This window comes from Falco peregrinus, chromosome 5 (genome assembly GCF_023634155.1).
Source record: "Falco peregrinus isolate bFalPer1 chromosome 5, bFalPer1.pri, whole genome shotgun sequence".
NCBI classification, from domain to species: domain Eukaryota; kingdom Metazoa; phylum Chordata; class Aves; order Falconiformes; family Falconidae; genus Falco; species Falco peregrinus.
The window spans coordinates 41274202-41298785 of record NC_073725.1 but is presented as its reverse complement, the minus strand read 5'-3'; the positions used below and the strand labels follow the sequence as shown (position 1 = coordinate 41298785).

The following is a 24584-nucleotide window of genomic DNA, read 5'->3' as shown; positions in this document are numbered from 1 at the left end:
AATTATGTTTCCCCTTTTCCAGTCAGTGGGAACTTCACCCACTGTCTGGACTTCTCAAATATGACGGATAGCGGCTTAGCCACTTCATCTGTCAGTTCCTGCAGATGCCCCTCATCAGGTCCCATGGACCTGTGCACCTTCAAGTCCCTTAGGTGATCTCCAGCCTGATCTCCTACAGTGAGCAGTTCTACATTCTCCCATTGCTGCCTTTGCCTTCTGCAGCTCGGGCGGTGTGGCTGGAGCACTTGCCAGTGAAGACTGAGGTAAAACAGTTGTTGAGTACCTCAGCCTTCTCCATATCCCAGGTAACCAGGTCTGCCATTTCCTTCCAGAGAGGACTTACATTTTCCCTAGTCTTCCTTAAGTTTTTGCCCTTGATGTCCCTGGCCAGATTTAATTCTGTCAGGTCTTTAGCTTTCCTAACCTGATCCCTGGCGGCTCGGACAGTTTCTCTGTATTCCTCCCAGGCTCCCTGTCCTTGCTGCCACCCTCTGTAGGCTTCCTTTTTGTGTCTGGCCTTGTCCAGGAGCTCCTTGGTCATCCATGCAGGCCTCCTGACATTTTTGCCTGACTTTGTCTTTGTTGGGATGCCTCGCTCCTGAGCGTGGAGGAGGTGATCCTTGAATATTAACCAGCTTTCTTGGGCCCCTCTTCCCTCCAGGGCTTTATCCCATGGTACCCTACCAAGCAGATCCCTGAAGAGGCCAAAGTCAGCTCTCATGAAGTCCAGGGCAGTGAGCTTGCTGTGTGCCCTCCTCACTGTCCTAAGGATCTTGAAATGTTGGAACATTTCATGGTCACTGCAGCAAGGCTGCCCTTGAGCTTCACATTCCACAGCAGCCCCTCCTTGTTGGTGAGAACAAGGTCCAACATAGTACCTGCCCTTGCTGGCTCCTCTGTCACTTGGAGAAGGAAGTTATTACCAAAGCAATCCAGGAACCTCCTGTATGCCTTTACAGTATTTCTGTTACAGAAAAAAACACATAATCATGATCATGTTGTATATTCATTTGTAGCAATCAAGAATGTGAAAAGTAACTTGTAATTCAAAGGAGTCCTTACTTTTTAAAAGTAAAATAATCTCCAGCTCTTTGTAAGATCCTAACCTAAGATACCATTATTCCTCTATGCTTCAGTTTCCTCTCTGTCTGCAAAAAGCACTGAGACTATTGGGACAGAATAAGAAACTGCTCTAAGAATTTGATCATGTATAATTTGTATTGTTTTCACCTCATACATTCATTAAAATATTTTCAAAATTATAATACAGTTGCAATTCAAAATTTTAACTGACACGTGAAACAAATCAAGAACTTTACAATTGCTACGAAGCATAAATCAACAGAAAAAAACCCCCACACCTTTGTGTTTTATCTTACATTGAATCAAAGCAAGTGAAAATTCAAGAGGTTTCAAATGATCTTCAATACTACTTCGATAAAACAGCAGAGTGAACAAATACAGAAACTGCTATGCAGGTCCACTTTCTGGTTCCTTCCTTGGTAAAATACAACTGATCTTTATAGGAATCTTACCTAAACATACAGGTAAACACTGCCTTTGGTTTGTTAAACAATAGATTCCCTCAGAAGAAAGGGCTTGTGATTATAAGAATTAATAAAGCCTTCCATTTCCAGACTTGTGGCAGCCAATAACAATATCAGGGAGACTTTTTTTGGGGAAAAAAACAAAAAAAAAAAGGTAATTTAGAAGATTACCTAAACTGTCAAGAACATTAGCTTCAAGGGAAAGATCATTTTTAACTTTTATGTCAGAGCTGCGTTTGGAATGAAAGATTTTATGATGCACTGACAAAGATAAATTATGATTCAGTTTATTGGTGTTAATTAAGCTTGTGGACTTTGTCCATACATAAACTCAAATTTTCTGTCCTGAGTCAAAGTAACAACAGTTTGAATATTTTGTATGGCTTCTGAAGCAATCTGCATTGGATAACAGATATTCATCAGCAGAAAAACAAGATTATGTGGAAATTTTTTAATATAATCAAGTAAGTAGAATAACTGCAATAGAAGTATGTCTACAACACTGTTGAAAGCATAGTTGCAACATTTGTAGATATGCTGCTGTTACATATATACAATTACTGTGGATTATAGCGGTGAAGTTGAGACAGCATACATTTCAGCACAAACCAGCAATAGGAGTTTTTCTTCCAGTGGGCTTGTGTAACCTGTCACCAGGATGATGCCATGCAGCTGTCATCACTGCAGGAGCCCAGTCAGGATAAACGGAACAAGCCTACATCACCTGCAAGAGCATTTGGAACTGCAGGGTAAACATATGTCCAAGCAACTAGTGATTGTGAGCTCACCCAGAAATAAATGATCTTTCCCAGTGTGTATTCTCAGCATTTTTGGGAAATCAGCAGTCTTTCAAAGCTCCTAAAGGAGAAAATCAAAACTACTGGTCATTCCTAAAAATGTAGAGACAGATTTTCCTGGCCCATATGGCAGCTTGGCATCTAATTCCTATTAATTTTCTATCTTTGAAAATCTTCCTGTTTTGCCACAGAAGAAAAAATAGTAAAAGTTTTCCAAAAACATTAATCATGCTAGGTACCCAGTCCTGACTGAAAACCAGTAGAAGCTCATACCTTAATTTTTCTTAATGCTCCCCAAATATTAAGGGGATTTACTTGTAGTTAATTATATCATCAGCAAATCTTTTAATAACAATAGCTGATTTAGCCTTGGCCAAGAATCGATCAAATCAAAACTCAAAATGTAAAGCATCTTGGAAAGTGATTTTTTAAAGTATACTCTTGGAGCACTATACTCATTCAAGCTCATAATTTAGTTCCAATGTACTCATTTTACGGGAGAAGAAAATTTAAAATTATCCACTGTCTAGAAAGTCACCTAGGACCTGGGACTTGAGCTCAATTCTTTCTCACGTATTGTCACCCACGTGATTTGTACACTGTGGAACCCCACTACCTTCACAGAAGCCCTCACAGTGTCTGTACTGCTCCAAATCACATGCTCGCAGATTGTGCCAGGAGCTAATTGACTCCATTAAGTATGTGTATGATGAATTCTGCTGCTCATAAAGAAGGCATGAGATACGTTTACTCTCTTTTATCTATGTTGTTTCTGCACTACCTTTTAATGAGAGTAATTTATTTTTATCTCTGGTGTGTGAAGACGGCATTTCTCCACAGGCAATTTTCCAAGAAGAACCACTCTTGTAAATGGAAGAGCAGATTTTCACCTAGAGCTAAAAATAGATGCCTAGGGCTTGTTTTCCTTCAGGTGTGCTTGATATGTTGAGAGTGAAACATTTTGCTGAATTGCTATGGAAGTACATATGTTTTAAATTTTACCAGAAACTGGGGATCTGCAAAAAATTGGTTTGATTAATATAGTCTGCCAAAACCAGACATTCAAATCATCACATAACAATCATGCAACTGTTCTTACAAGTAGTCTCCAAGGAATTTGGCATGAGATAATGATAATCAGCTGTAAACAACTTGACTATGAGATAACTTTGAAATATTTCAGTGCATAATGCACTCAATAAGGTTACCTGTTCGGCAAAACTTTATGACAGTATTTTGAATTTTATCTTGATTACCTTATCATGTAAAGAAGAACAGGTTTCTTATTTTCAACACATATAGTCTTTTAAAAATTAGTATCTTTTAACTTCTTATTTTAATGTGTAACCGAACACCTTTAAGCTTGGGAATTATCAGCCTTTGCTGTAAATGTAGAAAATAGCTTGGAAGCAAACATGAATCTCAGCCTCCAACTCAGTAAGAAAAAGGCAAAGCCCAGCAGCTCTAAACAAAAAGAGCTAACCTCCAAAACCTAAACTGTACCCATGCATTTAGCAGACCCTTCTTTCCACATCATTACTTCTATACAATAAGAAGAATAAATGCTTAGAAAATCTACAAATAAAAACCACAACAGACTAAGTAACATGAGGGGCAAGATATTGAAATAATTAAATAACGTGGAAAACCTAACATAACTGCAAGTAAATGTTATCTGGCTCCCCTACAAAGACAAACATCATGTTTCCTTTATGTCTGTATTACTGATAAGAGTAGTTTTATAGACAGATAATTTTTTTCTCTGCACAGCTACTTTAAATACACTTTGAGGCTGAGAAGCTTTACAGTTTCCTCACAACCTTTAATGAATTTGCAAGGTTGTTTTGGACTGTTTGTTTTTCCTAACAGCCAACCTGTGGGCTCACAGAGGTTTCCAAGTTTCGCTCCTGGTCATTGCATTACCCTCTCTTGCCTTTTCCCAACCACTCCTATCAGCCAAGGCTGGTAAATAGCCAGTGCAATCATTATATGATCTGCAGAGAGACATGGGAAATAACAACAATTTTAGCCAGGTCATACAATGTTTGCATTGGATATTTATTTCAGATGTTGTTGGGTCTTGTGAGACTTGGTGTCATTGTTTAACCCCATCTGGCAGCCAAAGCCCCACACAGCCGCTTGCTCACTTCCCCTGCACCAGGGTGGTGGAGAGAATCAGAGGACTGAAACTGAGAAAATACATGGGTTGAGACAAAGACAGTTTAACAGGTAAAGCAAAAGCCGCGCACGCAAACAAAGCAAAACTAGGAAGCCATTCACCACTTCCCACGGGCAGGCAGGGGTTCAGCCATCCCCAGGAAAGCTGGGCTTCACCACCAGTTAATGGTTACTTGGGAGGAGAAACACCATCATTCTGGACATCCCACTCTCCTTCCTTCTTCTTTCCTCAGCTTATATACTCGGTATGACATTCTATGGGATGGAACGTCCCTTTGGCTAGTTTAGGCCAGCTGTCCTGACTATGTCCCCTCCTGATTTCACATGCCCCTCCAGCCGTCTTGCTGGCAGGTCCTGAGAAACTGAAATGTCCCTGGCTTAGTATAAACGTTACTTTGCAAAAATTACTGAGCTAAAACCCTCAGTATGACATCAACATTGTTCTCACACCAAATCCAAAACACAGCACTACGCCAGCTACTAAGAGAATTACCTCTATCTCAGCTGAAACCAGGACACTTGGTTAAATTCAAACATTGTAAGCCTCAGCTGAAAACTGTTGTAGGATTCATGATAAATAAAGTATGAGTTCATCCTTTGAATTCTCTTAACTGTTGCATTTTCACTGGATTTATAGATTTATACCAAAATGGCTGGTAGGCAAAACCAAGTAGAATTCCCTTTTTATTTTAGCTTGAAAGGGCTAGGAGTAAACACCCAAAACCATTTTCTAATCAGCCCAGAGGCACAGGAACACCTCTGAGAAACTTTCCTAACGTAGATCATGGAAAGAGAGAACAAGATCTGCTGTGCCCAGACTCCTCTGCACAACTGACCATAGCAATGAGAGGGACAGAAAGGAAGATCACACAGGTGCTGTTCTGCTTGGGATGTGTCAGTAACCCAGTCCCGACAAAACACAGTCTGTCCTGAGACAGCACATCTTGGGAAGTGACAAAACAATTCTCCTCAAAGTTATGAGATGAGGTTAACACCCTCCCTCTTTGCTGCCATGCTGACATTTTCCTCTGAAGCAGATTCCCAGGCTCCTGCTACCCTTCCCAGCTGAGAGGGGAAGGAATGAAAATCAGAGCAAGAAATTGCAGGGCATGGTCAGCTACACTGTCACCATAATGTTTTCAGGCATCTGTGTTACCGATGGTGTCTATACTGTGCCTTTTTATACTAATCCCACAGACAACTGCAAGCGGAGAGAAAGAGAAAGATAAATGACAGGTAAAAGAGAGGGTCTCTGAAAGGAAACAAGCTAGAAAGAAATGAAGGAAAGGAAAAAAAGCGGTGTGCTGGAAAAGTATAGGGAACCTGAATGCAGGCTTGGGACAGGCATAAGGGACCCAGAACACTTAAAATGCTTAGTATGCTCTGAATGTTACAAACTATTTGAGAACATAAATAAATAACTCACATTTTCAATTTTCAGCTTCGTATTTGCTGTATCAGCATTTTGTCAGAGCAATGCAACAAAGTAGACTTTGACTCTTTGAGGAGTATATTCTTGATCCATCACCAATGTCCCTATTAAGCAACACTGTAGTGCAACATAAAACCAGATAAAAATGTCACTGAACCCACATTTCCTGTGATTTCCAGTTCCTTCTTTTTCTTTGCATGTCCAGCAAGCATCTTTGTTTGAATCATTCCTGTTACGGCAATAATTGGCACCATGGCTAAAAGCAGACTAGTCAGCTGCCATCCATGGATCAACAACAAAACACTCTGAGTCCCAACATCAGCTACATTTTGGTCAATTATTGTCAGTCTGGAAAAGAATAAAACCATTTTAAATTACTCTCTTCTTTATTTGAAAACTCGACTGGAAGTATTTGTTACCTAGACAATTGAGATCTGTTCACCAGAGGACATCTGAAAGTGCTTAATTTGGTCTAAATATTCTGTAGAATTGGATGCTTTATCTTTTGAAAAAATGTTCTATTGTACAAATTGTTCCATCAGGTCTTCTGTATCTTATCTAGTCTTCCTGCTCTCTTTCCATCTGTTCATTCAGACTTACAGTCCTTGTTTTCAGGTTTTGCCCAAGAAAACACAATGACCTTTCATAGATCTTGTATTTTTCATATGTAGAACCATGACTTCAAGCTTGCCAGGTCCCCTGAAGCATGCCATTTCCTAACTTGGAGTCTGAGATATGACTATTTTTTCTCTCTGACCACTTTTAACTTGAAGCATGTGGAAAACTGGGCTGCAATGAGAGCAACCCTCATTTTGAGGCATACACTTAAGCACTTTGTCAATATTTGTAACATTTAGTGTGGAAACACAATGCTGTCTAGACATCTAAACAGGTTGGATAAATAATTTTAAATAAAAGGACTCCTTGGATGACTCATTTATACTAGTGATAACAGGACTGAACATTAGTATGAACTAAAAGCGAGGATGCATACGTATATAATACACCTATCTTACCTAATATTAATTTTAATATTTAATATATTTATAAATATACATATATTTATTTTTTAGATATTAACATATTCAATAAATTATTTTTTTCTGTGACACCAAAATAAATATTATTTAATAAATAAGATATTATTTAATAAATAGTAACAGCTTCCAGATCACTGTGTGTGCAGGATTTCTATCTATCAAATCAGTCTGTAACTTAATCCATACTAAACCAGATATGAAAAATACCAGTGCTTGTTACTTCCTTCACTTGTGAGGCACCATTAGCAAGTCTTGTAATTAATATTCCAGTGCTAATTTTAGCATCATCAAACCAGCTGTTCTACTGCATGAAACAGAGTTATTATAATCTTAAAAACTTTAGTGTGCACATCAGCTAATAGGTTACACAAGAGAACTTAATCACTTTGCATTACAATGGAATGAGACACACAATACAGCGTTCTTTCCATGTAACCATAAATGTAATAGACCTAAATGTTTAATAAACATATGGGAACACAAACCTCAAACCTAGGTTGTGTTAACAATCCGTATAACCTTTTTGCAATAACAAACACACCACCACATTATTTAATATTAACTGTAGCTTGACAATATTTTTTTGCATGTGAATTTAACATGTTTTTGACAATCAGATGCTTGCCAAATAGCAATACAAAGGCACCTGCCATTTAGGGACAATTACTTGGATACATATTATATATCTGTAAAGACTAATACTATTTTTTCTCCTGTTACAAAACTAAAAATACATCTTAATTCTCTGTCACAAGTATTGTGAAATCTATAAGTCTGCTGTGAAGCACTTTGAAAGTCTGAGTGTTGCTGCAAAACCTCTGGTGTCTGAGAAGATGTGTAAAATGCTAGGCAGTGCTGGGAGATTACTCAAGGCTACCTGTGCCTCATCTGGAAGACTATTTTCAGGGAAAAAAATAATCTTATCAATCATATACTTTTGTATCTCATTAGCAATTCAGATAATTGGTCTGAGAGATAAGTGAATATAAACCACTTACTTGAAAATTAAAATGTCTGAATTACATGCAAAACATCTGTCTCACTTAAACCCAGGAAGTAAAAATAAAATACCTTTCCTTCATATTTGCCAAATATCAAACCCAAAAGATCATTATAATGAAACAATCTATGTATTTTTATTACTTTATACATACATAATTCTTAGCAGTATGGTATTTTTGTGTAATAACTTTGTAAGCTTACTGAAAGAACTTTTATATTCCCCATCATTAGTGTATAAATGCATAACCCTTAGAAATCAACAAACATGCTACATTTTGGTTTCTTGGTGTTCCGTTGAAGGTGAAGGATTATTTTTAAGTGCAGTAAAGTACTGTATTCTTAAATAAAGTGAGAAAAAAAGATTTAAAAAAAACAGTTTCAAGCTGGCTGGAGGTTCACATAGCCAGGTGTCTGCTTTGGTGTTACATGATATGGAGAATGCACCACGTGTTGTTGCTAATACACAAAACCCTCCCATGTCCCACTGCTGCAGTACCCAATACCTCAACATGATGGCAGGTGGATGCTGTTCTCACACCAGAAAAATTAACATAATGACATACTCGGATCATGAAAACCTCACTGTTATCTTTAGGGTCTTTCAAGCCCTTCCTCCAGGGATCAGTTGAGATTCAGCATGGTCTTAAAGACCTCACTTTCCTCCTGGGCTAGTCAAAAAATTCTCATGGGACCTAATTTCCAAGGAGGTAACCTATAATTGCTTCCAATATAAACCAGAAAGAAGAGGCATCTGGGTCTCCAGTGAAAGGGGTTAGTGAAAGGGAAGCTGTTGCAGCTCAGGTTGGCTCTTGGAACTTCTCAAAGAGGAAACGACCCTCTGTGGAGACCAGGAGAGCCTCACTCAGCTGTATGGGTTGAAGAAATGATGATGTTACATCTGTTTGGAAACTTCAGTTTCTAAATGGAGCTAAAGAAATCAGTGTGATGTCTTTATGGATATGATCACAGTATGACTACTGAAATAAACACAAAGACAATTTACAGCATGTAAACAAACAAGCATTTCTAAAGCTTAAAAAACCCCTAAATATATAATGCTTTTACCTGTCTCAGAATTGCTTTAAGACTGAAGCCTCATTGTAAGGATTTCTCCAGCTTTGCCAAATGTGAAACCCTGTTTGAGAAAAAATTCACACCAGTACAAAGAAAGTGTTGCTTGCTTGAGAATGTAACTTCATTTTCTAACACCCTAAGTTCAGGTTTACAGAAATTCTTTCAATAATGAAAAGTCTGCTCAGAAGCATTATCTCACAGCCAGCTCATCTTGTTGCTTTTGCATGGCTTTGCGTCACATCATATCTTCTAAGCAGGTTGGTATTGAATTTAAAAGAATTGCTTCTTACTCATTGCTGAATATGATCTCGTTTAGGTCATTATCCAGCTTGATAATTATATCTTAATTTTCAAGAATTTATTTGCTAACACAGCCATTTTAGACAATAGATAGCAAAACATTTAGACAAAATTAGTAATTATTCTCTATTCAGGATGTGTTTGAGTTATACGACTAATTACCTCATTTTACTATTGTTCTATAATCAAAAGAATTAGCTTGCTATTTAGGCTATTCACATATGTAAGTAATATGGTTTCATAATATTACTCAAATAAACTATTTGAAGTATCACAACAAAAAAATTAATTTTACCTTCAGGGGGAAAGACTGTTTCAACAGAACTCCTGGGTGATTTTGTCAGTTTATGAGTTTTTAAGCAGACATGTAGGCTGTCTTCACATATTTTGTTAAAAAGTTACTCCCTCTAAAGCAGGATCACATTTCTTTCTTATGCCATTAGTTATGGAAAACACATGCAGGTAGGAATACAGAGACACTCACAAGCTGAACAGCTCTTATATCAAGTTCATCATCCTGTATTCTGAACCTTTTTATAAGTTTACAAAGTGGATTCTCTTTTCTGTCCAGTCATTATCGATCCCTTCCATGCTTCCTCTGGACAGCTGGTGTATTACCTTCTTCCTGTAACTGATCATCAGTTCCTGATGTCTGAAATGAAACAGTGTGATGCTAAAAATAGTTTACAGCCTTCCAGAGGGACCTTGACAGGCTAGAGAGGTGGGCCCATGCAAACTTCATGAAATTCAACAAGGCCACATGCATGGTCCTGCACATGAGTCAGGGCAACTCAACATGGATATGGGCTGGGAAATGAATGGATTGAGAGAAGCCCTGCAGAGAAGGACTTGAGGGTATCGCTGGATGAAAGACTTAATATGAGCCAGCAACGTGTGCTTGCAGCCCAGAAAGCCAAGCATGTCCTGGGCTGTGTCAAAGGAAGCATGACCAGCAGGTCAAGGGGTGTGATTCTCCCCCTCTACTCTGCTCTCAGGAGACCTCACCTGGAGGACATGGACCTGTTGGAGCAGGTCCAGAGCAGGGCCACAAAGATGATCCAAAGGCTGGAGCACCTCCCATAAGAGGACAGGCTGAGAGAGATGGGGCTGTTCAGCCTGGAGGAGGGAAGACTCTGGGGAGATCTTACAGCTGCCTTTCAGTACCTGAAGAAAGCTGGAGAAGGACATTTTACAAGGGCATGTAGTGATAGGATGAGCGGGAATGGCTTTAAAGTGAAAGACAGTGGACTTAAATTAGATTTTAGGAAGAAATTCTTTACTGTGAGGGTGTTGAGACACTGGCACAGGTTGCCCAGAGAAATTGTAGATGCTTCAACCCTGGAAGCGTTCAAGGCCAGGTTGGATGGGACTTTGAGCAACTTGATCTAGTGGAAGGCGTCCCTACCACGGCAGGGGGTGTGGACCTAGATGAACTTTAAGGTCCCTTCCAACCCAAACCATTCCATGATTCTATATTATCCTGTACTTTCAAATGATGATCAATTCTAAACAAAACCAACAACAACTACTATTAAGTAAATGGAAGACTGATAAGAACTGAGCAATTTTACAAAGCCCAGTCAGGTACTGAAGTTTCATTAAGTCCTCTGTATACTCAGTGAAAAACTCCTGAATACACTAACACAAGGAGCAGGGGGAGGGGGGAAATTTTAGCCACAGAGGGATTCTTCCTTATTTTTTGTCATGTTAAACTGTTCTGAAAACAAAAAGGAAAATTAACTAAGTTAACTGAAAAGACTCACCAGAAAGCCCTTTTATTTAAAATGTAAAAACTGTAAAAAATGGCCTTAGAGTAAAATATAATCAGTATGTCAACAAGAAGAACTTTCAACATTAAGAGGGAGCCATGAAGAACAGGAGCAAGACTTCCAGCTGCTCCAAAGTTAAGGCCTCAGAGAAACCACCTGAGAAGTTCATGAGACAGCTTCTATTCAAAATAGACCATGGCTGAATGACAAAACTTCAGGAGCCTGAGTCACTAAGGTGCTGGTGATTTGCAAAAGTACTTGCATAAGAGTTTTAAGTTTTCACAATGGGGGTGGGAGGCACTGGAGCAGTTGACTTGGAGGGTGTGGAGTCTCCATCCTTGGAGGTATTCCAAACACAACAGGATACAGCCCTCAGCAACCTGCTCCGACCTCAGAGTCTGCCCTGCATTCAACGGGGGTCAGACTAGATGAGCCACTGAGGTCTGCTCCAACCTGAGCTATTTAATAATTCTATGATTTGGAAAAATAGTCTGAGAAGCAGTTAACCTCAGAACTTCATTTTTGCCACAATCTTCATTTTTCCTTTCTCACATACTTGAGTTTTAATGTTGTACTTTTAAAGAAACATGTTTGCTTAGAATTCCTGCAATTCACAACTCTGAATTAAAATTGCACATTTTACTTAATATTAATTTTTCTTAATATGAAGTTTAACACTCTTCAGGGAAGCCTTTTCCCCCCCTAGGGTTTCTTTATTGAGAAAATGTTGCAATACTGGAGGTGCCTTTGGGAGCAATTCAATCCAGTTAGATCAATAGCACACAATATGACAAAAGCTACAAAAAATTTTCATGAAAAAACTACCTGCATATTAACAAGCATGTAGTAAATTCTATTCTGTTCTATTAATTCATTTTGAGTCCCTCATTCTGTGATGACACCACTTTCAAGTGCATCTATAAGATGTGCATTTTGAACTGTTGAGAAATTATGAGCGATAACAAGTGTATTATGCCCTTTCCATACCTGGAAACAGCGTAACAATGGTTTCACGCTATCATTTTCAGGTACATATAATATTTCCCATCTTCATAATATAGTTGAACAAAATATTTTAACTGAAATTTTTTCCTTAGAAATGGTGTTATAGTAAAGATCAAAATTGTCAACTGAGAAATTTTGAATTTCACAGTATCTTTCAGTTCCTCTGAGGTAAACTAAAGGAAAAACATAACTTAAATCAAATACGACAAAACATATTTTATTTGAAAATATAAATCAAGATACTCTGGTTTTTTTATGTCAGAGTATTCCTTTCCAAACTCAAATATCTAGAAGTTCTATTTTGAAACTCCCCCTTCCATAACTCCCAGGTTATATACCCAGTTTCCACTGAGAAAAGACTGGCTACCATTAAGCATGTTACTGACAATTCTATTTCAGAGCATTTCACAAATATTAAAAATTAATCACTTAGCAACTTTACTTGCTCTAAATTACTTACTTGACTTAGCTGAAAAATGTTTCTCTAAAATGGTACTTAAAATCACACTTCCATTACCCATGTTGGTTTTTCATCTTTTTAATTACTCACATATAATAAAATAAATCCTAGAAGTATGTAGTTTGACATGACAAAGATATTTTTACAGGCACATTGTGACAGTGTGCACTTGGATAAATTGGTATTAATATCTAATGTCCTAAAAAGTGAATCCAAGCTTTATATAATTCAGTTTAAAAATCTTCACTTAACATTTTGAACTGCTAGAATAATGGCTTAATAAATGTTTTACAATTAGGATATAAAAGAGAAAATGGTAATGTGTGGAATATTCTCAATGAATTTCCAGCTAATCCTGATACCTTAATATTGTCACATGATTTTAAGAACTGGAAATGACAGCCATTCGAACCATCCCATAAAAAATGGTATGCATTTTCTTGGTAGTCTGGAAACTTCACTGTGTTTGAGATGTTCTTATAAAGTTCAAGTCACATCAAAATGCAGAAGAAAATCAAGTTAAGGTCCTTCATTGTGAAAAGCAGAACACCCCATCCACGAAAACAGTAAAGAAAAGATTCAGCAGAGGTTTGGCAAAGCCTGTAGGGAAAAGTGGTCTGCTCTAGGTCCGATGTAAACCTTCTATAGGGGCAGATACTTAGCACAGTGAGAGGAAAAGGTGGGCAAGAACAGGACGGATGAACGCTTGGCACAGAACAGCTGAGCTTTGTCTTGCTTAACATCAGCAATCAAAGGGAGTCTAGTCAGAGCAAGATTTTCTGGCATGCTCTGCCAGAAATGTCAACAGGGACATTCATCTTACCATATGACATATTTTAAAGATAGCTGGGGGAGGTGAGAAGCTAAGTAACTTGTTAAAGCTAGCTGTATAAATTTTATATTGCAGCAGTCAGTAGGGATCCCAAAAAATCTCTCTCAATCAGCAGTTCTCTGCCCCCTTTACAGGGCATAGGTCAGGAGAAAAATCCTTGCAAGTGCCAGCTAGTGTAGTTTTACAGAATAGAGGAAATTATCAGGAATTATGACTAGTAGACAAAGACTCTAACTCTTGCTGAAATTAGTGGCAATTAGTCATCCAAGTAAAAATCAGGACTAAAAGATCTTTGAAGATAAGAATCTAGATTCTGTTTGTCTGACTCTTCCAGATACAACCCTGCACAGTGGGTAGAGTAAGGTACTTCTCCTGAGGCAGAACGGCATATGGTGGAAAAATGTTTTCTAAATATCTTGTCCATAGGTAAGATGAAATGTTTATGCAATGGTGGGAATTCACCCAGAGCATAAGCATAGATGCATAGTGAGAGAGAAACAGAGGAGGGACAAACCAAACAAATATGATTGATTCAGCCCGAGGAATAGGTGGAAGTGTTTTGTAAACGGTTCATACACTTGCTTAGAGCAGACAACAAGAAATAAAGGATTGACTATTCTTTTCAATTGTCTATGTGGTTTGTAAGTTATGTCTAGACAGCAGTCAACATGTAGCAGCTCTTCTTGAAAAAACCCCTGAGCTGGTTTTGATATACTTTGCTGGGTGTTAATAAGAACATAGCAAACATAGATCCCCAAAACTGTTTGGAAATATTTAGATCTTAGTCCATGTTGAGGTTTCTACTGCTCTAAAGATGAAAGCTTGTTTGGGAAAGCCTGCTGCAGTTCACGCCTACCCATAAAATCATTAACTGAATTCCATGGGCACTTACAAAAACATTTCACTACTGATCAATATGGAGCTTGTCCAGTACTGTCTGCACAACTGATTCAGTATCCTTCTGCTTGATGAGGGAACATCAGCTTTGAATTTTAGGATTGCGAACCAGAGCTCGGGCAATTGCTATTCTTTGTTTCTGCCCCCCGCTCAGCTGTGCCCCTCTGTCTCCAACCACGGTTTCAAACTTCTACAAGACAACCACACACATTTATGTTGGAATAATACTCAGTGGCACAGTCCTTTCGCCAAAGAAAGGCAGCGTAAAGAAAAGGCACATCAGGATCAGCAGCCCCAGCGGCATCTTCTCCTTCCTCTAAAACACCTGCTTGGATATACCTGCCAAATCATTTGTGTCCCTGGAATTCTAACGGTTCTTCAAATGCCCACCAAGTCATGACCTAAAGATTTAAAACTGGCATTCTTCCAAAAAGTTACAAGGAAGCTCTGCATATTCACAGCTCCAGGCATAGCATCCTCTGTTTACCAGAATCCCTTCTAAGGAACTATTTGGCACAAGAAGCTTTAGGAGAAATTATTTCAGCAGGACAGCTGGTTTGCTTACGTCGGGTAGCTTCATGATGAAGTCAAAAGCATTGGCTTCCTTGGTAGCTTTCTCAATCTCTTCCATGGTGACATCCTCACGGCCATAGCGAATGTTTTCTGCAATGGTAGTAGCAAATAGCACGGGCTCCTGATTCACCACACCAATGATCTCCCGCAGATATCTTACGTTTATGGTCTTAATATCCTGCCCGTCAATGGTAACCTAAACAAAAAGCAGCAGACAAAAATTTACTTCAGTGTTTTGGTCAAGGAACCTCTCTCCCCAGGCTGGCACATGCCTTCTTAGGGGAGACTGTACCATGTCATTGGAACAAGGCCGGCGAGGCCAGAACTAGACTTGCAACGACACAGAGCCGTCCTCTCACTTGAGGTACCTTACCGTGCCTTCCTTGGGATCGTAAAATCTCTGGATGAGCTGAACAGTTGTACTTTTCCCACAGCCACTGCCACCAACCAGGGCCACTGTCTGGCCACAACTAACCTTGAGATTCAAGCCCTTCAGTACCTGTGCATGTAAGAAATGTGACCCAAAACATAACAGTATATAAAAACATCAGTGTAAATTTGAAGAAACTCTAAAGGCTACAGTAAATTTTTGCAAGGACCTCTAGATAAGAAAGAGGAAGGACTATATGTGAAACTGTGGAAGATGTGCAGTTTTGCTGCACTATGAAGACATCCTTCCTTCTGCTCATCCCTTCAAAATGTGGCATTTTATACCTAAATGAAGGTCTGCTTTCCATGCAAATGTACTGCTTAGTCTCAGAGAGGTGGTGAAGATGCCACATAGCAATTACTGCAGCCATAGAGGAAAAGAACTTTTCTTTCCTTCTTACACCTCTGTCGGCCTATGGAGCTTTTCTTTGTAGCTTTCTCTAAAACTTTAAGATGCAGAAAGACATTTGCAAACCTCTGTGTAATGAGATGAAAGGGAACCTTGCCCTGGATATTTCTTTTTCAGGTATCAAGGAGAAAGAGTTCAGAGTTTCATTTTTACATATTTATATGAAACCTCATATTATGTCATTACAAGTAACCCAGTAGGAAGCCACCATGAGGAGGTTCTTAGTTAAAAGAAGTAGGAGAGCGGATATCCCATTAAACTTTTCTCAGGACTATTCTTATTTCAGAACCATAGGATAAAGAAAGCATTCTTTTCTTTCAGTAATACTAAAACCTCTAAAAATTGCCATTTTTATCAAGAATATTTTTAATTGTGAGATTCAGATGTTGTCAAAATGACCAAGTATGAACTGAGATAACCTAGCTGAAACCCTTAAGCTACTTTACAACACAATTGTAAGTCTTTGTTTCACAAGTTTTCACATGGTAATATACTTATTACAGTGTTAGACATTTACATGGAAGCTAGTCCTGGGAAGAGGATAAAAGCTAAGAGCCTGATCCAAAACCTGAAGCTGCAAATGGAAACATTTCCCTGATTTCAGTCAACTTTGGGCCAAATACTTTGTTGTCTACTGAAGTGAGAAGATTAAAGTCTCCTCACAATATTTTCTTACACATAAACATGTAAGATAAAAGGTGCTAAATAGAACAGGCCTGCCTGAGGGCATTCTTTAGGTTTTATGTCCATGTTACCACAAGCTAATGTTGGAAAAGCAGCATAGATATTTCAAACTCTGCTAAAACGTAGCTGTGACAACAGCAAGCCTGGCGTAGCCATCACACACAAGCACCTGCTCAGTTTCCTGGGCAGGTTTTGCAGCCCTTGCTGGAGAAGTGTTTCTGCAGTTATCACATGCGACAAATCAACCCGGACAGGCTGGAGAGTTGGGCAGAGAGGAATTTAATGAAGTTCAATAAAGGCAATTATAAGGTCCTGCATCTAGGGAGGAGCAACCCCACGCACCAGTACAGGCCAGGGGTTGGCCTGCTGGAAAGCAGCTCTGTGGAGAAGGACCTGGGAGCCGTGGTGGACAGCAAGGTGCCCATGAGCCAGCAGGGTGCCCTTCGGGCCAAGAAGGCCAGTGGGGTCCTGGGGTGCGTTGGGAGGAGCGTGGCCACCAGGTCGAGGGAGGTGATCCTGCCCCTGTGCTCTGCCCTGGTGAGGCAGCACCTGGAGTGCTGGGGCCAGTGCTGGGCTGCCCAGTTCGAGACAGGGAACTGCTGGAGAGGGTCCAGCGGAGGGCTGCAAAGACAATGAGGGGACTGGAGCATTTCCCTTATGAAGAAAGGCTGAGAGAGCTGGGCCTGCTTAGCCTGGAGAAGAGAAGACTGAAAAGAGATCTTATCGATGTCTACAAATAACTTATGGGCAAGTGCCAGGAGGATGGAGCCAGGCTCTTTTCAGTAGTGCACAGCACCAGGAAGAACTGGCTGAAAGATACCACCTCCTAACATACAGACTCCATCTGAGTAGCTTGTAGTAGGCGTCTAGGATTGAGGATAAACTTTCTGAAGGAAGAAAGTGTAAAATCTGTGACAGACTAAGAATTCTAAAATCAACTCTGATGTACAGAAAGATTAATGGAAGTACAGCAAAGTCAACAGAGTAGAAGAATCAATAACAGGAGAAAGGAAATACTGGTATTGGATCAGAAAGAAAGTAACAAGGATGGAGTAATTGCATGAGTGTTGCAGTATATTGTAAAGAAAGGAGAGAGAGTGATATGGAGAAAATGAGATCAATTTATATCCAAATCTCTTTTGGGAATGACTGTAAGAGAGATTACTGGGATAGTGTTTGTCTCTGATAGTCTAGATTAGATTTGGACATGGACAGAGAGAGCAATTCAGTCGGAAATGTGTGACTGTAAGAGACACTAACATCATAAATACAGACTAAAAAAAATCAAATGGCAGCAATAGTTGCATAGTTCATGTCCTCTGGGAAGTGATAGCTGAGAAGTTTAAGTAATCACTGAACAAATAAAAGGGCTTTTTTTTTTAATTAGTTTAAGGCTATTAAGTTAAAGCTGGTTACAGATAAAAATCAAGGATAAAATGACTGCAGGTTGAATGAGTTCATGTAATTACAGATGAACATACACAAAAAAAAAAGTCTGCAAAAATGGTTTTCCATTTTGTGGATCTTAGAAATTAAAAAGCATCGAGATGATAGTTGCACCAGCGATAGCTTTGAAACTGCAGTTCAGCCTCAATTTTCAGTAGAAAAAACCCACAAAAGTGCATGGTGCCAAAAGTCGAGTGACCAGTGTGAATTAGGGTATTTTAATTACCACATCTGACCTGAAATGGAAAATGGTAAGGAGGGCACCTGCCTTTTATAGTGATCACGAACTCTTTATTCTAAACTGGCAAACATAACAGTGGTCCAGCACAAAGACTTTTAGTGATTATTTTCAAATTGTGGATAGAGCCGCAGGACTGAAGGGTTACAACTGAAACAGTAACCTGAGAAATTGTAAGCTTTTATCTTGTCAAAAACAGCACACAAAGCTTGCAAACTAATTCTGAAGAAAATAATAAAATTAAAAAAATGAAAATAAAACAAAATCATAAGAAAATACATTAAATGAAATGTGTCATGAGTTACGAAAGCGAAGGATTAACCCAATTACTTTTCTTTAATACTGTTTTTTCCGGAGACGCTAGCCACAGTAGAACTAACCCACTGGGACTTCATTAATGCCATCTAATGCCAATTTATCCTAAAGCCATAGGATAAATTACTAATTTAGTTAATAGCTGTGAAGTAATAAAAGAACAGTAAAGTAAGAAACTCTTTGAAGAAAAATAGCAGTGTTCAGCAGGGAGATGTAGTAACTAAGGGAGCTGGCAACCTGAATTGTTCAGTCAGTCTTGTGATTTATTATTTTTACTTGTATTAGTGACTTGGGCATGCAAACAATACTTAAGATAGTGAAATTTCCTGATGGTACAAAACTGAGAGAAACATTACAGAGGACCAGTGAGAGGACCAGGACAAAAGAATATCAAAACACCTTACAGAATTAGATACGCTGTGTTGGAGGATAGTAATAAGAGAAGTAGATGAACCATAATTATGTGAAACAAAAGATGACAAAAATAAAGAAAAAAGATGACTAATGAAATGGCAAACCTATAACTTATGAGAAAACAAAAATAACCTAATTTGGTTGGCCTAGCAAAATACTACCTAAAAGAGTCTATGTTTATTTCTATAAACAGCACAGGAAAGTAAACCCGTGGAAGAGAATTACTAAATAAAAGGTTTAGTGCTGCTACAGGAACAAATTAATATATAGGAACTGTGCACATACCTTGTTGGAAAGGGACACCCAATCTTCACTCAAGCGGTAGAATATCCTCCCTGCAGCACCAGAGTCAAAAAGCTTACCTGGTTTTAGGATGGAGCTTTTCCACTTATTAGCAGGAGGGCTAGATGACACATTTGTTTGCTATAATAGTAGGACCTGGTCCCAGTAACATGGGAGGTCCTTCCCATTTCTGTGTCACAAGGAAAAACCTATGTCACGCTTGGTGCACTCATAGCAGCAAGTGGCTGGCAAATAGTGCTATAAAGGTGAGTGGGAAAAAGAGGGGATGAGAGGCAGGGAGGTGGTTAACAGCAGTGGGTAACTAAAGAAAGATGCTGGGGTGAACTGGGAAGCCAGGTGTAGATACCTGAAGGTCTTATTTTAGCCACCTGAGGCAGGGAGCAGTGGCAGCCAGAGCATAAAGAGGGAAGCAGGTTACAGGATGGTATGTGTTTTCTGTAGATGACACAATTACTATTGAACTTTGAGTTTAAAAAAATTTTGCCAGTTTTTGTGGTCATGCTAGTTATCTTTAGGTAAAAGAGAAAAAAAGATGGCAAGAATGATGTTCCATAGTATAATACAAATAAATACATGTGCGTGACCGTGGTTTGTGACCTTAGTGTTATACTTGCCTTTTCTTGCTATGTGCCTGTCTTTTTGACTTACAGCTCTCACTGGGTTTATGAGGCCTGTAAGATCAGATTCTCTTTGGGAAAGGGACTGTTTCTGCATGTCTCGTGATGTTTTTTGAAACTAATAAAAAAGAAGATAAAAGAAAAAAATCAGTAGAGATGAAAAAATGCAAAAAATCTTTAGCCACTATTATAAAAATAGCCAACATATGGAAACTCTATTTTCACCTTTCAATTTCTTTTTTCTGTTCTCCAAATGCTGCTATGGTTCATATTGCTGCCACAACTTCCTCTGCAGTAGCTCCTGCTGTTGCATATGCAGTTAGCTCTTCGTAGTGAATGCAAAAATTATTTGTATAGATGCAAAATATTTTAACTCTCCCATTCAAACAAAACCAGAATGATCTCAAGCGTTGTTCTGTTGTCTACGAATTCTTAATTTATTGTACTGAATTTACTTTATAAAGATTTATAAAACCCCATATTTAACTTACAAGGCAGAAATTTGATGAAGGGCATCATGGCAATGCTTGCATTGCATAAAATATATCAACTAGAAAAAATGCATGTTATCTGCTGCCAAAAAATGAGGTTGGATTTTCAGTTCTTCTATACTTTCATCACTGTGGAAAGTCAGAGGAGCTAAGATCCCTTACACTTAGAAATACTTGCACTACTGGTGTCTTGGGGGAGACAGTGTAACCATCGGGCAGTTCTGGTTTGTGTCAGGAGAATCAATTGCCCAACAAGCACAGGAACATTCATGCTCTGTGACACACGGTAAGTGGCAGATGAAGCTATAGCTGAGTATTTATGTGCTATGAAGTATTAGGGACTGCACATTTTAAATAGGATTGGGATTTTCTTCTTAGCTGAAAGGTTGGCTGGCCAGTATCACTGAAATTCAGTATCCGTTTGCTAGTTGACACTGATGCCCTTTTGCAAGTCCTAGCCAAAAGCAGTTACAATTCTATAGGTGAAGCCTGGTTCTCTCTGAGTGGTCTGCATCCACTTCTCACACAGCGTTTTCAGTAAGTTACTGGGAGCTGAGCAAAGGGACAACTGGGAGCAGAGTTCACGGTGTGCCGGCTGCCCAGCCATGTCTGCCTATGTCCTTGTGCTGTTCCCAGGGGTAATGCCCTCCTTGTCTTGGGGTCAGGGCCCACAGACGGGCCTTATCACAGGGAACCTGATTCACTGCAGGTTCATGCCAGGACTTACTGTCAGTTACCTGTGATGACCACAGCTGTGCCATTTTACTTCATTTCTGTATGTATTGATTTTTCTGACAGTACTTGGTTATTTTGGTGGTGTAGTTGTCATGAAGCCCAGTGGAGAAGACAAAGGTATTGCTTATTTACCCTTTCATTCGAGGGTGTGTTATACTTACATAAACTTTGCAGCAGTATAGCTGAGCCCACGGTGGAGGCATACACTTCTTCAGCTGCACTGGTGTCATCATACACCTATTCACACCTTCCTGCATGTGGGCAACGTCTGAATTCACGAAGAGCCAGACCACGTTTGACGTCTTACAGATACCAGATGGGATTATAGAAGCTATAGCTTGCCAGTTTATTGAAAACTCACACTTTTTGCCTACCTTTTCCCAGAGAGCTGATGAAAATCCCAGAACAGGACTAAGGGCCAGGATCACAAGTGGTAATTTCCAGCCTTTTGTAAAACCAACTATAACTCCAGTGAAAAAGGTAGCCACTGCCTGAAAGAACTTTACCATTTTCCCCCCGTTCCTTCATTAATCTTGGAGATGGTACCAAAAAAACCAAATTATATCCAAACAAATATGAAAGTGTGGAAAAGATAGACTCTTTGGATGCAATACAGTTGTCAGTGCTCCATCATGTTTCTAACACCTACAGTTCAACACAGCTACAAGTCTGCAGCCACAGAGGGCAAGAAGCACCATTCTCCAGTATCTGTGTTCCTCAGGCTTCATTTAAATGATCTGTACACATGTCAGGATCTCCATCCCTATAAATAATGGCATGGCTTGCAGAGGAGTTTAATAATGTACAATAACATTGCTCTGAGGGAAGTATTGCAAATTTTCAAGAATTAAAAAGTTATACCCAATTGGCAATTAACAGATATTTAATACTTACTCTACAAGTCTGGTATTAAGTTCACCTACAACATTTACATCAAACCATCCAATCCCCTGTCTCATTACAGCATGAAAAAAATATTATTTGCTGGCCAGCAGCCAGCATCCAAAATGAAACTTGAATGTAGGCAGCAAAAAGGATACCAGCTCCTCTTCCAGAATAATAATATGGATATATGAAAGGGAAAAAAAATAATATTGGAAACTGAATTAATTCAATTCCAAACAGGGTAAGCTGCCGTTTCTCTTTCTTTACTATAATGAATATTTCTGATGTTCTTTCAGAACCAATTTTCAGTTGTTATCTTTTGTTAAGTTATACAACTTCCACGAAGCAAAAAAAAATAAAATTAAAATTTTAAAATAATGTCTCAAAATCCATAAAGACATAGATTAAAAAGCAAGCTTAGAATTACATATTTACTCTTAAAAATAGTTCCCACAATGAAGGAAAATTCAGACAGGCATTTTAAAAATAGTTAAGTGATGATATAAAAATGAAAGTAAGAGGTTTCAGGATATACACTTTCATTTAATGAAGTAAAGATAGATACATTTAATTTTAATTGTTTGCATGCTATCATCATTTAACTGTTTTGTTTTGTCATCTTTGAGAAATGTTAGTTTGGCTTTAAAAATTGTGTGCAGTCCTAAGGAAAAATAAATAAATTAATGTCTAGGTACTGTTCATGCAATTACAACAAAATAAAGCTCCACACATAATACAGAAAAAGGAAGATCAATAAGGAAAGCTATTCTAAGTACTTTTTTTACAAATTATTAATGTAATTTCGTTCAAAATCCCTACTATTTATGGTTACTTTATAATACCATTAGTAACAACTAGTTGGAAAATAAAAATAAAAAAACACTGTGATTTGTTTTGTTCAATGACAATTGTTAAGAAAGTTATAGCTCTGGTTTTGTCAGCTGTTTTGCATGACAAATATACTCAATAATTATGTTTAGATTTCAGTTCCGGAACTGAGCCACATAATTTTTGTATCAGTAATTCCTAATTCTTATCCTACACAGTAGGGTTTGTACAATAAGAGTAGAATTTGCCATCTGTGATTTCATACTCCCTTCATGGAGCAGACCATCCCAGCTTACAAAAATACCTTTCTCTGAGGCTCAACAAAAAGACTAGGGATTTCTTTCCATTTCAGAAAGGGGGCATGAAAAAAGAGGAGCGAGGGCTTAAAGTTGAAACAAGGAAAATCTGGAAAGGTCAAAGGATGACAAAAGAAGAGATAGGATATAGGTAGACAGCGAGAGAAAAAGTTACAACTCCTCCAACCATAAACCTGAAAATTGCTCAGACGATGACAACACATGCCCCCGCAGCCTGTCTCTGAAAATAACTAGCGCTTAACACCTTAGAAGACTGTGAAAAAAACGTCAGACTAACATGAAACAGCTTGGCCGTGAGATGGACCAACTGTTGCATCTCAGTGCCTATTTCAATTTTACCCAGTCAGAAAATGTTAAAAATGCATAGTAAGTTCTAATTTATACTAATTTATATTTTGTAGTTATGAGCTCTGCAGATTTGTTAGGCTTTATATAAAAATATTTCTTTTATCAGTTTTAAATTTGGTGTGTCTCAACTTTTTCCTAAAGCTACCTCAGATTCTGTTCAATGCGGGCTTTATTTAAACCTGAATAAATCCTAAGTCTGCTACTAGTTAAGCATGAAATTGAATTACTCTGTTAAATCTTAATACAGGTATCAATGAGACTGAAAACCTCCAAAGATCATGTAGTCCAGCCTTTTGTGGGAATATTTTGAAATCAACTGCTATACTTATATTTGCCTTCAGATCCATAATTCTGCTATGATACAGCAATATTATAATCCTTTCCATTTCTGTAACACTCTGTTTCATCTTCAAAATGCATTTTAATCTGTTTGAGAAACGAAGTACTTGGCGGGGTGGGGGGGTGGGGGGGGGTGGGGAATACCAGTAATATTTAACTGAGAGAATGCAAAGCTGATAATCTGAAAATCTATATCCTGATGTGCTGTTTGAAACCAGATTGTCTTCAGCTTTTAAGCAGGACTCCCAGAGGTGTCCTCTGCATAACCCTTGGTAATATGTAATTTCAAAGCATGCAAATTTCTGCAGTTTAATTAATATAAAATAAACAGTAAAATGTATTTTAAAGTAGAATGAAATTTCACTGGGTATTTTTGCTTGGGTTTTAATACTCACTAATGAACATTGATAATCTGCCTCAGACAAAATAAATATGCTGATTTACTAGGGGGTGATCTTATAGGGTTTTTTTCACCTTTTCTGGAAGGTTATTCAGCAGTCAGTAGGACTAGGTTGGTTAGGACTGAGCAGTGAGGTTGGACTTTGCTCAATTTAAATAAAACTCCAATGAGGAAAAACTTTCAAAATCTGGTGCACACCAGCCTTTTGCAGCCCCCTTGGAACCCGCTAGGTCTGCGAAGGCAGAAACAGAGTGCTCAGCAGTTTTGAAGAGCCTGATTTATCATTGTCACTCTTGGAAGCATTTGAGAAGTGTCCTCTTAACTCCTCTCCAAGGGAGTCTCTGTGTTAATATTTTAATCATTCCTCATAAGGTTCACAACTAAGAAAAACACGATTTCCTGCAGCAGACCATCACACCACCAACGCACCATAAGCTGTTCAAGGGAAGGTGCTCTTGTTATCACTGTTTGGTCATCCAT

At 38.6% G+C, this 24584-nt stretch overlaps 1 pseudogene; it reads right to left on the bottom strand.

The window, feature by feature from the left end:
- The window catches only part of LOC101922504 (ATP-dependent translocase ABCB1-like), a 29639-nt pseudogene extending 5055 nt beyond the window's left edge, over positions 1–24584 (bottom strand).